Here is a 17,243-nt window from a genome sequence, read left to right as displayed (position 1 = left end):
AGAAAGATGTGAAGGTGGTCTTGCACAGTAACAGAACCACACACTCTAAAAAACAAACGGTGCTATATAGCACCAAAACAGTTGCTTTGGATCGTAACGATAGAAGAACCATTTTTAGTGCCATATAGCACCGGTGAAGAACCAGTGAAGCACCTGTGTAGAACCATATAGTGCTATGTAGAACCATATGTGGTGCTATATGGCCCCTATATGGTTCTACACTGGTGCTTCACTGGTGCTTCACTGGTGCTTCACTGGTTCTTCACCGGTGCTATGTGGCACTGGAGTGGTTCTTCTGTCGTTGCGATCCGGGGCGATTGTTTTGGTGCTATATAGCACCGTTTGTTTTTTTAGAGTGCAGCCATGCCACAGAAAATAAAAAACTGCAGAACTGCAAAGATAAAACTTTAAAGGAGACATATCATGAAAATCTGTCTTTTCCTTGTTTAAGTGCTATAATTGGGTCCCCATTGCTTCTATCAACCTAGAAAATGTGAAAAAGATCAACCTAGTAACTTAGTTTTGGTAAACCATTCTCTGCAAGCACACTCTTAAAATGAATTTGTTAAATTAACACATCTTGTGTCTAGTTAAGGACAACATATCTAGTGTGTTGTCCTTAACTTAACACATCTCTGTGTTATTTTTGGAATAACACACTTTGTGTTGTTTTAACACATCTTGTGTTGTCCATTTCATTTATTTAAGCTCACATTCTACACGAAATGACACACAATGTGTTAAAATAACACATAATGTGTTAAATAGTTTAACACAAAACAATGTGTTAAAATTAACACATCCTTTCTTAGAGTGCATGTGAAAAAATAGGTAATTCAAATCTGGCTCCCCTTGTGATGTCAGAAGGGGAAATTGCCACCCCTTAATCTGCAATATCCAACGACGGCACTAGCATTTAGTGCAGAGATCAGCTCATTTGCATTGAAAAAGACACCCCAAAATGGCATATTTTTGCAAGCACGCACAAAGTGCCAATTTTTACATGCAATAATAAATTCTGTAAAATAATAATAAATTATCTGTATCTGATAGCTAAAACTTCACAAGTAACATCTTTTTTCCAAGACATTTTTACCAAAAAATGCTTTAAAATCTTTTTTTTAAATTAACTAAAACCTAGCCCTGCACTCTAAAAAACAAACGGTGCTATATAGCACCAAAACAGTTGCTTTTGATCGTAACGATAGAAGAACCATTTTTAGTGCCATATAGCACCGGTGAAGAACCAGTGAAGCACCAGTGAAGCACCAGTGAAGCACCTGTGTAGAACCATATAGTGCTATGTAGAACCATATGTGGTGCTATATGGCCCCTATGTGGTTCTACACTGGTGCTTCACTGGTGCTTCACTGGTTCTTCACCGGTGCTGTGTGGCACTGGAATGGTTCTTCTGTCGTTGCGATCCGGGGCGGCTGTTTTGGTTCTGTATAGCACCGTTTGTTTTTTTAGAGTGTGGCTTTAGCTAAGCTTTGTATGTGAAACCGGGCAAAACTCATATAGTGAATATCTCTTATTTTTTATATTGTACTAAAATTAATCTCATTGGCTGTCTAATGTGACATTTGACTTTAGAACCCATGTATCATCCAGCATCACTAAATTCAAAAGTATTACACCTCCTGCCTTCATTATTTCAGTGAACACATTTTATAATGTGATAGACATTACTGCAGATCTTTCTTTTAGCCAGCAGAGAGCACTCTCATACTCATATTACTGTTCACCTAACAATAAAAATTATATCATGGTGAGCAGTTGGCGGTACCCACTGAATTCCAGCGTATTTGTTTTTCCTACTATGGGTTTATAAAACATTATTAGTAAAATAATGATAAAAACAGATTAGTAATAAAACAAAAAAAATCCTGAAAATATTTATACTGAAAAGAATTGAACAGAAATATATAAAAGCATGAAAATAATGTCAAAATGTTTCATGTATAAACCACTGATTCATAATGAATATTTATTACATTTATTTAATATTTATTAAATAAAGTTGTATTAATTTTTGCACACTTTACATTGGCACACTGTAAATACCATCGCTGTGATTGATGGCTGTAACTTCTACACTTGTTGACTGTACTTCAGATGACTTGGAGAAAAAAGACGTAACCTAGAGAAAAATAAATGTATCTTAAAATGAAGATAAAAGACCTCATTTTCATTCTCTTATCATTTAACTTTTATTTGTAACTTGCTGATTAACTCACCTCAGTTTGTTTTGATTGTTCAACACTGATTCCTGTAGTAAACAACAAATCAAATATTTATTAATAATAATATTATTGTATATTATAATAATAGTATAATAATGGGGAGACATAACATATAATTACACATGATTAATCTTTAATAAATGTTTTCTACATAATAATAATTAAGCAATATCGCTCGTGCCTCTGGCCTAATCACAGCCGTGATGATATAGAGCTATATCACACGACTCCGAGAGCGATATTGCTTTTATACAACAGTTCCACGGCACAAGTTTGAAAAACGAAAACTAGAAAACAACAACGGAGTTATTTTAAAAGCCTCTTTGTTTGAGAACTACTTCTTCCGCCACGGATTTGAGGGCGGCCAGAATGACAGGTAAAACTTTCGGCTGCTTTGAAGCTCATAACAACTCAATGGACAGAAAAGCCGTTACTTTATATTACCGTTTCTTGGTCACAAAGTGTAGTTTTAAGATTAGTTCAGTCGAGAATGTATATGTATTATATTTAAATCTGCAGTCGATTAGTAAAGATAGCGCCTGTTTGAACGTTTGCTTAGTGAGATTCGGTACGAATGAGAACCAAAGCATGAGCGGACGTCAGTGTTCACTCGCCCCGCTGACCACCACCCTCTCTGGGCTACATTTCTGAAAGAGATACCCTGGCTCTCATGTTGGCCTTGTTTGTTTATGATCGTCAAAATGAGATCAAATCAGCAGTATTTGGTGTCATGATCAAACTATTACTTGTTTTTTTATTCATATTTAGTGTCTTTTGTGTTGTTATTGTTTTGGCGCGAGGTAAAAGTTAATAAAACTATTTGTATAACGTTACTATTGCTTTCTCATTTATTCTTAACGCGATACGAGCACTCGATTATTATTATTAAACTTTGTTCTTGTCAGTACTATACAAAACGGTTTTTTATAAGTGTCAAAGAGATGTTTTTGCATGCTGCTTATAAATATATCAGTGGCGATATCTCATAACATGTTTTAATAGTCAGGTCACGATAAAGTAAATGATCAATGTCCACATTTAAAAGCTGCGGTGCTTACCTGCAGTTCCACGGTGTTTTCGCGTTCGGATAAAAGATATAGCTCCAGAAAAAAACGAGTGTTTATATTCCTCTTTCCAAGTGTTAATCGTCCACACGATGTGACAAGACATTTCTCCCATTAACTTTAACGTAACATACAAGAGCGCTGATCTTTGACGGAATAATAACTTCCGGTTGGGGATTCACAGACTGATTTATGAGCTAGTAAACTAATAAGACACACGGAGAGTGATTCAAACAGGGCGTCTGTGTTTTTCCATTCAGAGATGAGCCTGTTTAGGACCTCCATTCACTAGGTGGCGGAATAATACGAAAGGTGAAGCGGTTACAGTGCCGTTATCAGCACAATATCGTAAAGCTCTTAGCCAATCAGATTCGAGAACCAGAAAGAACTGTTGTATAATATATAATATAACATTGATATCTTAAATATTGACTGAGTAAGATCATGTCAAAGATTGAAATTAACGTGAAATCATTTTTAACACAGTAGGCTACAACTTGTTAACTTTTATGTAATTGATTATTTTTGTGATTTTAAATTATATTTATAACATATAATACTGTACATAGATGTTAAGCAGTAAGATAGATGTATGGGTGTCTCTAAATAATCATTTCATATACTGTTATAATTTTATTTACCTGATGGTTCATTGGTGGATGGTAAAACATCGATATTAGAGCAAAACTCTGCTTCTTTATCTTCACACTGAATAACAAAGAGTGCTCTGTCAAACAATGTAAAATATTACAATATAAGAGTAAAAGTTATGTTTATCCATGTAATACTTACAGATCCTGAATCGACCATTTGTGTAGAAACTCCTCCTGTATAATACAGACCAAGTTTACATCTAATCCTCAATTTTACTTTATTTTCTTGAGAGGTCAAAACTCACCGCGTTTTTTAGTTGTCATCCGAATCCAAATTCTGCTAAATTACACAAATATTTTCTAGGTCATTGTCATCGTTTCTTTTCTGATCATATCTCATGAATGTAATCAAAATCTTTTCAAAAACATCCTCACCTCTCCGCCCTCGGCCTTCCTGTGACAAAAGCAAATGTTATTATTATTAACCATCTTGTTGAGCACTTAGTTAACTCTTTAAAATAATCTAAAATAAAAATGATGAATCCATATATTTAATTGAGATTACTTTGTAGAAACCTATTTTCACTTTGACATTAAAGAGATATGTTTGTAATCTTTGTCAAAAGAACCAAATTGAATTGACCATGACTGGCTCATAAAATCAATAAAATCCAAGGGGGTTAATACTTTTAATTGGCACTGTAAACAAACGTTTATTTTGTAACAGTATCTGTGGTGACGTGTGTCATCTTACTTTTACATTCGTACATACAGATGACCACGAGTCCAACCAGAACAAGACCTCCACCAGCGGCAGCCACCATAACAGCGAACAACATTTCTGACACAAATATCCAACAATAACAGAATCACACATTAATCAACAAGCATTATCTACAAAACGCAAAATTATGAATATAAATGTGTTTAAATACATTTTTAAATACAGTATATGTGATTGATACACAGCCTGTGATACTTACTTGTATTTAACTTGCTGGTTTCAGTGCCGTCTACAGTCAAGGGCAAAATGACTATTACACTCTTAAAACGAATGTGTTAAATTAACACATCGTGTGTCTAGTTAAGGACAACACACCTAGTGTGTTGTCCTTAAATTAACACATCTCTGTGTTATTTTTAGAACAACACACTTTGTGTTGTTTTAACACATCTTGTGTTGTCCCTTTTATTTATATGAACTCTAAATCAGCACGAAATGTGTTAAACTATTTAACACATTATGTGTTGTTTTTAACACATTAAATGTCATTTAAGTTCATAAAAAATAAAAGGGACAACACAAGATGTGTTAAAACAACACAAAGTGTGTTGTTCCAAAAATAACACAGAGATGTGTTAAATTAAGGACAACACACTAGATGTGTTGTCCTTAACTAGACACAAGATGTGTTAATTTAACACATTCATTTTAAGAGTGTAGTTAGCAAATCTGGTAACACTTTACAATAAGGTTGTATTTGGTACCATTGGTTAATGCATTGGCTAATATGAACTAACAATGAACAATATAGTTTATCAGCATTTATTAATCTCTGTTCATGTTAGTTAGAGGTGCTCATGTTAGTTCATTGTGTAATGTTAACAGTTACAATATTTGATTTGATAAATGTATTAATAAATGCTTAAATTAACATGAACAAAGATGAATAAATATTGTAGAAGTATTATTCATTGTTAGTGCTTTAACTAATGTTAGCAAATACAACCTTATTGTAAAGTGTTAAATACATAAAATAGATAAAGTGAGTTTTGATTACTGTAATGTTACAGGTTGATGAAAGACATCTAAAGACATACCATTGTATGATGGCTGGAAGGTTGTAATCAGCGAGTAAGTGTTTGAGAGACCTGGTTTGCTGTCTTTGAAAGAATCAAAAGGAGTAAAATAATGTCAATAAAATTTGTAAAAGTATAATCAACAAATGACAGAAACAATAATTTATTCTTTGCACTTCCTTAAAACAGAATTTATACCTGCTTTATAAATGATTGTGTATTTGAGACTGAAATCACTTTGTGTTGTCACTTTGTGCAAATTGTTAATAAGTGCGAAGAAATAAAATAGCTTCATTGGCCAAAACATTTACTTTTTACAAAAACACACGTTTCATTGTTTTTTGGCGCTTGCACAAAATGACCAGTTAGTATAATTTTACAGGACATGTGATACTGTGAATGAGTACTACTAGTAAGGTGAAACCACTATCATACTGATTGGATTGTGACTGCAGACAGAGGTTGGCTAACACATTTTTTTTATTTCATTAGTCAACTTTAGACATTTTACTAATTATAAGCAACTTTGGAACTACTTAGAGAATTAGTTGACATGTAGTTGCAAAATTATTTACAGTTAGTTAGTTGAATGGCTTAAGTGGAGGATCAAAAGTGTAACCCTGACAGAGTGCTATAAACGTCTGTACACTGATCTCACGAGAAATCGTACATATTTTACGAGTTGGTTAATTTGCATTAATTCATATGAAGTTAATCGTGCAAAATCGTACGGTTCTCATGAAAAAAACCAACAACGAAACCGAACCCCTAACCACGCACCTAATCCAACATGACAGGGGTCATATGAATTGATAATATGAATTAGCAAACTCATAATATGTACAAATTCTTGTCAGATAGCGTTGGTTTACCTTGAACATGTTACATGAAATGAACATGCATAAACATGTTATCTGCAAATTCAGTGATGTGTGGCGCTGCAAGTTGTCAGTAGAGGAGACCTATATTTTGCTCTTTCAGTCGCATAACCGATACGTTTACATTAACCAATCCATTATCATAACCAATCCATTATTACAAAACCCATAAAATAAAAACACTGATAGTAGATAGTAAAGGAGTGTTTTTAACTGAGAATAGATAAAATAAAAAGACATGAGCGGGAGTGAAGTCCACTGAAAATCCCATCCTGCAGATTATAGAATTAAAGAAGCTGTTGCACTTACTTTGAGGTTGAACCTCCAGAAACTGCAGACAGATGAAGAGGATGAATAGCATAATGTCACAACTATACAATATAAAACTGATACAAGCAGGACACAGTGCTTAAAAATGATAGGAGGAAGTAACAATGAAAATGATGTGAAGGTGGTCTTGCAAAGTAACAGAACCGCAAAGATGCCACAGAAGATAAAACTGTATAAAGCTTAAGCAGAGATTAAACTGCATAGATAAAACTTTAACAACTTTTACTTTAACGTGTACTCTACAAAAGGTAGAATTATATTATACATATCACACTCACTCAAATAGTGAATATCTTATTTATAACTTTAAATTTTAACGAAAATTAAAATTTGCTGTTTTATATTATGTTTTTTTTTTCTTTTGTTGACAGCACCCATCATCTATCTTCACTAAATTCAGATTCAAAATTATTACACCTCTTTAATACTTTTAATACAATTAATTTCATAATGTGATGACATTGCTGCAGATCCTTCTGTTAGCCAGCAGAGGGCACTCTCTCAAAACCACATTCATAAATAGTAATCCATTCATTTGCTGTCTAAATAAATTTCTTTATTAATTATTATGCAAAGAACAGTAAAATGCAAGAAAAAGAAAGTTGGGATTTTAAGTATTATGAGGAATCGAGAAACATCAACTAAAGATCAGGGTAAAAATAAGGTGAGATCTTAGCATGAGGTGAAGATGATCAAATGGTCAAGAAAATACATGAATCATGGGTCTCATATAATCAGTGGCTTATAGAGATTAAGTTGTTGAAATGTATAATACAGAAATGTACAATAGCAATGTTATTAAGTTTTATTAATTTTGGCACACATTACAATGATAGCAGGCAGAACTGAGCTCTGTCAGGGCATTGGCACGCTGTAAATATGATTGTTGTCATTGATGGCTGGTTTGGAAACAGTGGCGTACAGATGACTCAATTCAACCTAGAAAAAATTAATTACGCTTAAAATAAAGATTATGAACATTATATTCACTCTCCTATCATTATTTGTGAGTTTAGTTTATTTGTAACCTGCTGGTTTTCTCACCTCAGTTTGTTCTGATTGTTCATCTCTGATTCCTGTATTACACAACAAATCAAATATTTATTATTATAATATCAAGAATGTAATGGGGAGACAATACACACAATTACACAACATGATTCATCTATAACAGATGTAACCCTGACTGTGAAAACCCAGCTTAAGTCTTTTTTGTGATTTTTTTTTACATAATGTAAAGAATAATGTAAAGAACATTTAGTGAAAATCAGAAATGCTATTTATACTGTACATAGATGTTAAGCAGTAAGATATTGCATTTGTGTCTCTAAATAATCCAGGTTTGCATGCTTCAATGATGCATATTTATGTAAGATGAGTACAGTTTATCATACACTGAAAAAAATCTCTGGTTGCACATGATTGAATTAAGTTTTTAAATTTTTTTTAATTTGGATCTACATAATTTAATTATGCACAGTTAAACAGGATTAAATCAAGTTTTCTTAGAATGAAAATTTTATTTTAATTAATGTTAATTTCATTTTAAAGGAATAGTCTACTCATTTTCAATATTAAAATATGTTATTACCTTAATTAAGAATTGTTGATACATCCCTCTATCATCTGTGTGCGTGCACGTAAGCGTGCAAAATAAAACGTAGCGCTTTTCTAAGCGGATTTAAAAGAGGAACTATATTTTATGGCGTAATAGCACTTTTGGGAGTACTTCGACTCGCCTGAAAAGTCCGCTCCCCTTCTCCCTCTCATAATGGGAGAGGGAGGGTGTTACTGCGCCGAGTCGAAGTACTCCCATAAGTGCTATTACACCATAAAATATAGTTCCTCTTTTAAATCTGCTAGAAAAGCGCTACGTTTTATTTTGTACCACCAAACTTGCTCGTATAACTACTCGTCTTAAATAGGAAAAACGTTGATGTGTTTGGTTACTTCTAACTTTATCTCTAAATGGTACCATTGAATGAATGGGGCTAAGCTAAATGCTATCGAAGCGTCGCAGCGCGCTCCAGCACTTACGTGCACGCACACAGATGATAGAGGGATGTATCAACAGTTCTTAGTTAAGGTAATAACATATTTTAATATTGAAAATGAGTAGACTATTCCCTTTAAGAAAACCTAATTTAATCATGTGCAGGTTTTTTTCAGTGTTACCAACTTGGAACATAATGTGATATAATAATTTTACTCTACCTGAGGGTTCATTGGTGGATGGTGAAACGTTGACATTAGAGCATAACTCTGCTTTTTTATCTTTACACTAAATAACAAAATAACAATCAAACAATGTAATATATTACATTAAAAGAGTAAAAGTTATGTTTATCCTTGCAATACTTACAGATCCTGAACCGATCATTGGTGTGGAATCTCCTCCTGTATAATACAGACCAAGATTACATCTAATCCTCCCCTTACTTTAATTTTACTTTTTAATTTCTTGAAAAAATTTTAAGGGTCAAAACTCACTGTGTTTTATACTGTCCGATTCATACCAAATTCTGTTGAACAAATATTTCCTAGGTCATCGTCATCATTTGGTTTCCAATTATAAATTGTATAATGAATGTAAACAAAATCTAATCATAAACATCCTTACCTCTTTTCAATGGGCCTTCCTGTGACAAAAGTGAATGTTAATAATACTGTTAAAGTGTAACTCTGTCTAAGTTAACTCTCTAAATTATTATAATGTTTATTCTGTAACAGTATCTGTGGTGACGTGTGTCATCTTACTTTTACATTTGTACATACAGATGACCATGAGTCCAACCAGAACAAGACCTCCACCGGTGGTAGCCACCATAACAGAGAACAACATTTCTGTGAGAGACACAAATATCCAACAATAACAGAATCACACAGTAATCGATGTGCATTATTTACAAAATGCAAAAGTCTTGCTAAAATTATGAATATGAAATGTGTTGACATGGATTTTCAAATGACAGTAGCATACTTTATACGAGATGTGAGTAGACATACTTACTTGTATTAAAGTACTTGTTGATTTCAGTGGTTTCTACAATCAGGGACAAAGTAACTTAGTTAGTAAATCTGTTAAATAAATACATGAAATGAGTTTTGTAATGTTACAGGTTGATGAAGGACATCTGAAGACTCACTATATGCAGGATCCATTAAAACATGGCTGTTACGAGTTTTAAGGCTGAACGTGTCTGAAAGTAATAAAATAAATATATTTAAGGAGACTTAGTTAAAGCTACCCGTTCAATCAGAGTAAAACATCTGTAAAATTATAATCAACAAATGACAGAAGCAATCATTTACTCACTAGTTAAAGACAGGAAATATTATCTGCTTTATCAATAATTGTGTATTTGAGATTGAAATCACTTGTGTTGAAAATAAAACACAAATATGTAGAGGAGGGTCATTTTAAGGCAACTCACATGTTGTAATGTTCACAGTGAATGGAGTTGACACGTTGGGCAAAGTTGCTGAAATAATATTTAGTAAAATGGCAATGAATTACAATGATTGGTTTAGATGAAAGAGTTTTTAAAAATTATATTTTAGATAATGCAGTTTTACCTTGAGAGGTTTGGTTGGGTAACATCGTGGTTGATCTGTTTTTAGTGATCTGTGACATGGATGGGGTGACAGTCGAACCTGTTAAAAAACAAAAAAACATCATGCTTCAAACAAACAAATCAATACTAAGCATTTTACTTTTAAGCATTTAACATTGCTGCTTTGCCATTTTAAAATGCCATATATACTCCCATATACTATTCATATTTGTTTAGTTCTACTGCCAAAACTGTTAACATATGCTACCCTATGACCAGCCTAGGCATGGGTCAGTATAAGATTCTGGTGGTATGATAACCTTTAGCAAAAAATACCACGGTGTTGCGGTATTGCCATTGCAACACTAAAATGTGTTCTTTTCAAATGCCAGGTAAAAATAAAGCCTTTAAATTATAATATGCTTTCAAAAAATATATAATAATTTCTTGATGTATGTAAAATGTAAACATCAAATTTTGTATAAACACAGCTCATACCTTGGAGACAATATCACAGGACATTTTAGGGGTTTTGAAACCTTAAAACCTCTGTATGAAACCGGTAACAGGCCCATGCCTAGACCAGCCCTTTATTTTCAATCGCATTTAAGAATGAATACACTGAAACTTGAATTTAAAAAACTGGAGTTGTGGCATGAAACCTGTAGATTTTAATAAATATTACAGTTGAAAGAAAAAGTATGTGAACCCTTTGGGTGTACTTGGATTTCTTTATAAATTGGTCATAAAATGTGTTCTGATCTTCATCTAAGTCACAACAATAGAGAAATACAGTCTGCTTAAAGTCGCAATGAAATTGAAATGAAAAACTGTCATTTGTTTTGGAATATTGTGGTATTATTTACGAATGACTTATATGTGAGCTTCATTATTTTTATTTTTATTCATGTGCCCTCATAATCTTTAATCAAAAACGCAAATCTCCTCCACTCCTCAAAATGAACTTTCTTTACTTCTGGTCAAATGTATGGCAGGTGGGTGGGGTCCGGGAGAAGATCGCTGCGATTAGCAATTAGCATCATGACCCAACTTCGATGATCCAATCAGATCTCGATAGACAAATTCAAATCCAGCCCTGCCTTATTTCATTTCAGATGCCGGTTTTACTCGGATATACGTCACCACGTGGAAAATAAGGCAATCGCTACTTCCGTTTCATGGCGACTTTAAACTAATACCGCACAAACATTATACGTTTTCATGTTTTTATTGAACACAACATGTAAACATTCATAGTGCAGGGTGGAAAAAGTATGTGAAACCCTAGGCTAATGACTTCTCCAAGAGCTAATTGGAGTCAGGAGTCAGCCAACCTGGGGTCCAATCAATGTGATGAGAATGGATGTGTTGATTAAAGCTGCCCTGTCCAATAAAAAACACACACCAGTTTGCTGTTCTGTAGAAGAATTGTCTGATGTGAGCCATGCCTTGCACAAAAGAGCTCTCAGAAGACCTTCGATCAAGAATTGTTGACTTACATAAAGCTGGAAAGGGCTACAAAAGTATATCTAAAAGCCTTGATGTCCATGTGTCCACGGTAAGACAGATTGTGTACAAATGGAGAAAGTTCAGCACTGTTGCCACACTCCCTAGGCGTGGTCGTCCTGTAAAGATGACTGCAAGAGCACAGCGCAGAATGCTCAATGAGGTGAAGAAGAATCCTAGAGTGTCAGCTAAAGACTTACAGAAATCTCTGGCACATGCTTACATTTTTGTTGACAAATCTACAATAAGGAAAACATTAAACAAGAATGGACTTCATGGTAGGTGTGACGAGACTGACAGGTTAGGTTCCATTTGCAACTCTTTATTGATGTTTTCAAATAGCAAACAACAGTAAACAATGGGCACATCCAAGTAATCATAAACGTATAACAGACCAGGTTCGGGGCAGGCGGCAATCAATCATAAACGTAAAACAGTCCAAGATCGGGGCAGGCAGAAAGCAGTCGTAGTCGTAATCCAGTCCAAGTTCAGGGCAGGCGGCAAGAATCAATAAACCAAGAGACAGTCCAGAATAACACCAGGAAATCAAACACGGGTACACACAGGGAAAACGCTCAGAAATGCTGCTAGGGCAAACAAGACTTCGCAAAGTTCAGATGGCAGAGTCCCAGGTTAAATAGACCCACACAGTGCATGATGGGGAATGTAGTCAATATTCGGGTGAATGAGAAGTACCGGGATCGTTGGCGCTGACATCCGTCACAGAACCCCCCCACCCCCTGCGAGCGGCTCCAGACGCGGGAAGTGTTCTTTCGTGGACGACCTTGGGGGCAAGGGGCCGGTTTGTCCGGGTGAAGTCTGTGGAAGTCATGGATGAGGTTGGGATCCAAGATGTCGTTAGCGTTCTCCCACGACCTCTCCTCTGGACCATACCCCTCCCAGTTAACGAGGTACTGCAGGTTGGAGCCCTGACGTCTGGAGTCCAGCAGCTCGCTGACCAGATAGGCCTCTTCACCGTCCACCATGATGGGAGGGGGCCCTGATCCTCCAGAATCTACAGCCGCTCCCGGGTCCTCGGCAGGTTTTAACAGGGAAACATGGAAAGTGGGAGAGATACGGTAATTAGGGGGGAGATCAAAACGGTAGGAGACAGGATTAACTTGTTTGACAATTTTAAATGGGCCAACATACCTGGGACTCAACTTTTTGCAGGGGAGACAAAGTTTCAGGTCTCTGGACGAGAGCCAAACCAACTGACCAGGTTCGTAGTGGGGTTCTGGGGTTCTATGGCGATCTGCTTTTTCCTTGACCTTCCTGATGGCTCGGGACAGATGGACATGAGCTTCTTGCCAAGTTTCCTGACTTCGGGTGAACCAAGCGTCAATGGCCGGGATGTCTGCGAGTTCTTCATCCCAGGGGAAGATGGGCGGTTGGTATCCCAGGACGCATTGGAATGGAGTGAGACCCGTGGAAGTTTTCTTAAGGGAATTCTGTGCATATTCCGCCCAAGGTAGGAAGCGACACCAGTCATGCTGATTCTTGTGACAGTAAACTCTGAGAAACTTAGTTAACTCTTGATTAAGACGTTCAACTTGACCATTGGATTGTGGGTGATAACCGGATGTAAGACTGATGTTGATGTTTAAAGCTTTGAAGAATGCTTTCCATACCTTGGACGTGAATTGTGGACCCCGGTCATATACGATGTCCTCAGGCAACCCGTAATACCGGAACACACAGTGAAGTAACTGTTCAGCAGTTTCCATGGCAGATGGCAACTTGGGTAGAGGGATAAAACGACATGCTTTAGAGAAACGATCAATGACAGAAAGTACCACTGTGTTACCATCAGACCTAGGCAGATCCGTCACAAAATCCACCGCTATGTGAGACCATGGTCTCTGTGGGATCACAAGGGGTTGGAGGAGACCAGCTGGGTTCTGGTGTGGGGTTTTACTGGCTGCGCAAACCGTACAGGCGTTCACCACCGCGCTGACATCAGGTAACATGGACTGCCACCAGAACTTGTTCTTCAGCATCACCAATGTCGAGTTAATGCCCGGGTGTCCAGAAGAGAGAGATGTGTGTACCCATTGAATGACCTGCTTCCTGTGAGAAGGAGGAACGTAAGTACGGTCTGCAGGGCATTCCGCTGGTGGTGGGTTAGCATTGTTGAGCTGGTTTATTTCTTGCATAACGTTCCACTGAACTGGAGCTACAATGAGGGAGGGTGGGATGATGGGCTCGGAACAAACAGGCTGGGGTGAAGAATCAAAGATACGTGACAATGCATCTGCTTTGGTGTTTTTGGATCCAGGTCGGTATGTGATAGTAAATTGAAATCTAGTGAAGAACAGAGCCCACCTTGCCTGCCGGGTATTGAGACGTTTGGCAGATTGTAAATATTCCAGGTTGCGATGGTCTGTGAGAATCAGGAAAGGGTGTTTGGCGCCCTCTAGCCAATGCCGCCATTCTTCCAAGGCCGCCTTCATAGCCAAAAGCTCCCAGTTACCCACATCATAATTTCTCTCAGCAGGATTTAGTTTTCTAGAATAGAAAGCACAGGGGTAAACTTTTCCTGGGTTACCTTGTCTTTGTGATAACACAGCTCCCACTCCAGAATTCGAGGCATCCACCTCGACTATGAAAGGCTTCTCAGGATCTGGATGATGCAGAATGGGGGCTGAAGTAAAGCGGGTCTTGAGGTCACTGAAGGCAGCTTCGGCTTCCGGGTTCCATGAAAGCTTGTGATTGGACTTGTGCACAAGTGAAGTTAAAGGGGCAGCAACAATACTGAAATTCTTGATAAATCTTCTATAAAAGTTAGCGAATCCCAGAAATCTTTGGAGTTCCTTTACCATAGTAGGTTTGGGCCACTGTAGAACTGACTCCACCTTCTTTTCATCCATAGCCACTCCGTCTGGACTTATGATATACCCCAGGAAGGACGTAGAGGACTGGTGAAACTCACATTTTTCTGCTTTCACGTAGAGCTGGTGTTCAATGAGGCGTTGGAGGACAGTTCTGACATGTACCACATGTTGTTCTAGAGAATCAGAATAAATTAGTATGTCATCTATGTAAACAATCACAAATCGGTTAAGCATGTCCCGGAGAACATCATTAATAAAGGATTGGAACACGGACGGACTGTTAGATAGACCGAAGGGCATCACCAAGTATTCATAGTGACCATCACTAGTGGAGAATGCTGTTTTCCATTCATCCCCTTCACGAATACGAATCAGGTTGTAAGCACTACGAAGGTCCAACTTGCTGTAGATCTTGGCACTGCGTAGTTGTTCCAAAGCGGCTGGTACTAGGGGTAATGGATAGCGGAATTTCACTGTGATGTCATTCAGGCCCCGATAATCAATACATGGTCTAAGACTGCCATCTTTCTTGCCCACGAAGAAAAACCCTGCAGAGGCTGGTGACGTAGAATGACGTATGAAGCCCTTCTCAAGTTCTTCTGCGATGTATTTCTTCATGGCTTGTTGTTCTGGTTCTGATAGAGGAAAGATGCATCCTCTAGGTGGCACAGCATCGGGTAACAGCTCAATAGCACAATCACTGGTTCGATGAGGTGGTAACTGTGTGGCTTTGATCTTGCTGAATGCAATGGCAAGATCTGAATACTCGTGGGGAACATTATCAGGTAAACTGGGTACTGGATTAATTTGTGACGTGCATACAGAAAGATCAGGTGACTCACTCAAACAGGATTTCATACATTTATCACTCCACTTCAGAATGCTCTTTTCCTTCCAGGAAACGAGTGGATTGTGTAAATGCAACCAGGGGAATCCCAGAATGACTGGATTGTGAGGAGATGATATGACGTAAAAGACAATCTCTTCTGTGTGGTCGTGTTCAGTAACAAGTGTGATGCTTTGAGTGATATGCGTGACGTGACCGGTGCCCAATGGTCTTCCGTCTAACGCTGCGATAGAAAGAGGGGGTACACAAGGGGTTACTGAGATTCCATGAGATTTCACTAATCCCGCATCAATAAAGTTTCCCGCAGCCCCGGAATCAAGTAATGCTTTGGTGTTAAATTTACTTTGTTGCCATGTCAACGAGACAGAAGCTTCCATACATTCAAATGTAGTAGATGGAATAGATGCACTCACCCGACCTAAGCGTGTCTGAGCTGGTCGTGAGGGACAGACAGCCAGGACATGGCCAGCTTCACCACAATACAGGCATAGACGTTGACGAAAGCGGTGTTCTCTCTCATCCGCCGTGAGTCGTGCTCTGCCCACTTGCATGGGTTCACTCGTGTCAGGTGAAGGTACTGGGTGAGTTGTGTGAGTCTCAAATACACGGACTGGTCTGCGACTACGTACTAAATTATCCACTCGTATAGCCAGCTTGACGAATTCATCAAAACTCCTTCCCTCGTCACGGCAGGCTAACTCGGACTGTAATTCTTGACTTAAACCTTGACGAAACAATGTCTTCAATGTATCTTCAACCCAGTTGGTCTGTGCAGCGAGTGTGCGGAAGGTCAGAGCGAATTCGGCCGCTGAGCGGCGCCCCTGTCTAAGGGAAAGTAGTTGTTCACCTGGGTCTCGACCTCCTGCTGGGTGTTCAAACACAGCTCGCATGGTGATCTTAAACTCATCAAAGGTACTTTGGTTAAAGTTGCCAGCTGCCCATAATGCCGTAGCCCACTCCAATGCTTTCCCAGTAAGCAAAGAACAAATCAACGAGATTTTACTAACCTCCGTGTTGTAAATGTGAAGTTGTTGGGCGATGAAAAGCTCGCACTGCATGAGGAAGCCTTTACATCGATCTGGGGTGCCATCAAACTTTTCAGGGAATGCCAGACGGGGTGTAACTGAAGCCAGGGGCGTGGCTATGGGTTGAGGTGGAGGAGGCGTGGGAACTGGGGTAGCGGCGGTGTTAGCCGATGTAGCTAAGCTCTGCACAGAGCGAACTAATTCCTCCGTGAGAGATGTCAATCGGACTAACTGATGTTGATGAGCCGCCAGGATGTTTGCTTGTGTGGACAGCTCGCCTGTAAGCTGTGCCACGGTTGCTGGAGCCTGTGGTGGCGAAGTCTTCTGTGACGAGACTGACAGGTTAGGTTCCATTTGCAACTCTTTATTGATGTTTTCAAATAGCAAACAACAGTAAACAATGGGCACATCCAAGTAATCATAAACGTATAACAGACCAGGTTCGGGGCAGGCGGCAATCAATCATAAACGTAAAACAGTCCAAGATCGGGGCAGGCAGAAAGCAGTCGTAGTCGTAATCCAGTCCAAGTTCAGGGCAGGCGGCAAGAATCAATAAACCAAGAGACAGT

General features: G+C 37.9%; 2 long non-coding RNA genes across 3 annotated transcripts in view; both read right to left on the bottom strand.

Annotated features, from left to right (window-relative positions):
* Positions 1-7,396: 7,396 nt before the first annotated feature.
* LOC141369500 (uncharacterized) overlaps positions 7,397-17,243 on the bottom strand; it is a 38,468-nt gene continuing 28,621 nt past the window's right edge. Inside the window, exons 1-3 of one of the 2 annotated variants that reach the window (XR_012373265.1) lie at positions 9,123-9,189; positions 7,953-7,984; positions 7,397-7,847 (exon numbers count right to left, since the gene is read on the bottom strand). This is a non-coding gene — a long non-coding RNA (uncharacterized lncRNA). Of the gene's footprint in view, positions 7,848-7,952; positions 7,985-9,122; positions 9,190-17,243 lie in introns of those variants that run through there. The other variant, XR_012373264.1, reaches the window with a different exon arrangement.
* Positions 9,398-10,594, bottom strand: LOC141369556 (uncharacterized). The gene is made up of 5 exons (XR_012373357.1): positions 10,055-10,594; positions 9,919-9,951; positions 9,666-9,752; positions 9,529-9,547; positions 9,398-9,430 (listed from the first exon to the last, which is right to left on the bottom strand). It is a non-coding gene; the product is annotated as an uncharacterized lncRNA (long non-coding RNA).

This window comes from Misgurnus anguillicaudatus, chromosome 14 (assembly GCF_027580225.2).
Source record: "Misgurnus anguillicaudatus chromosome 14, ASM2758022v2, whole genome shotgun sequence".
Taxonomy (NCBI): Eukaryota; Metazoa; Chordata; class Actinopteri; order Cypriniformes; family Cobitidae; genus Misgurnus; species Misgurnus anguillicaudatus.
Note: the sequence above shows the minus strand (reverse complement) of the source record. Positions and strands in the feature narration are given on the sequence as shown.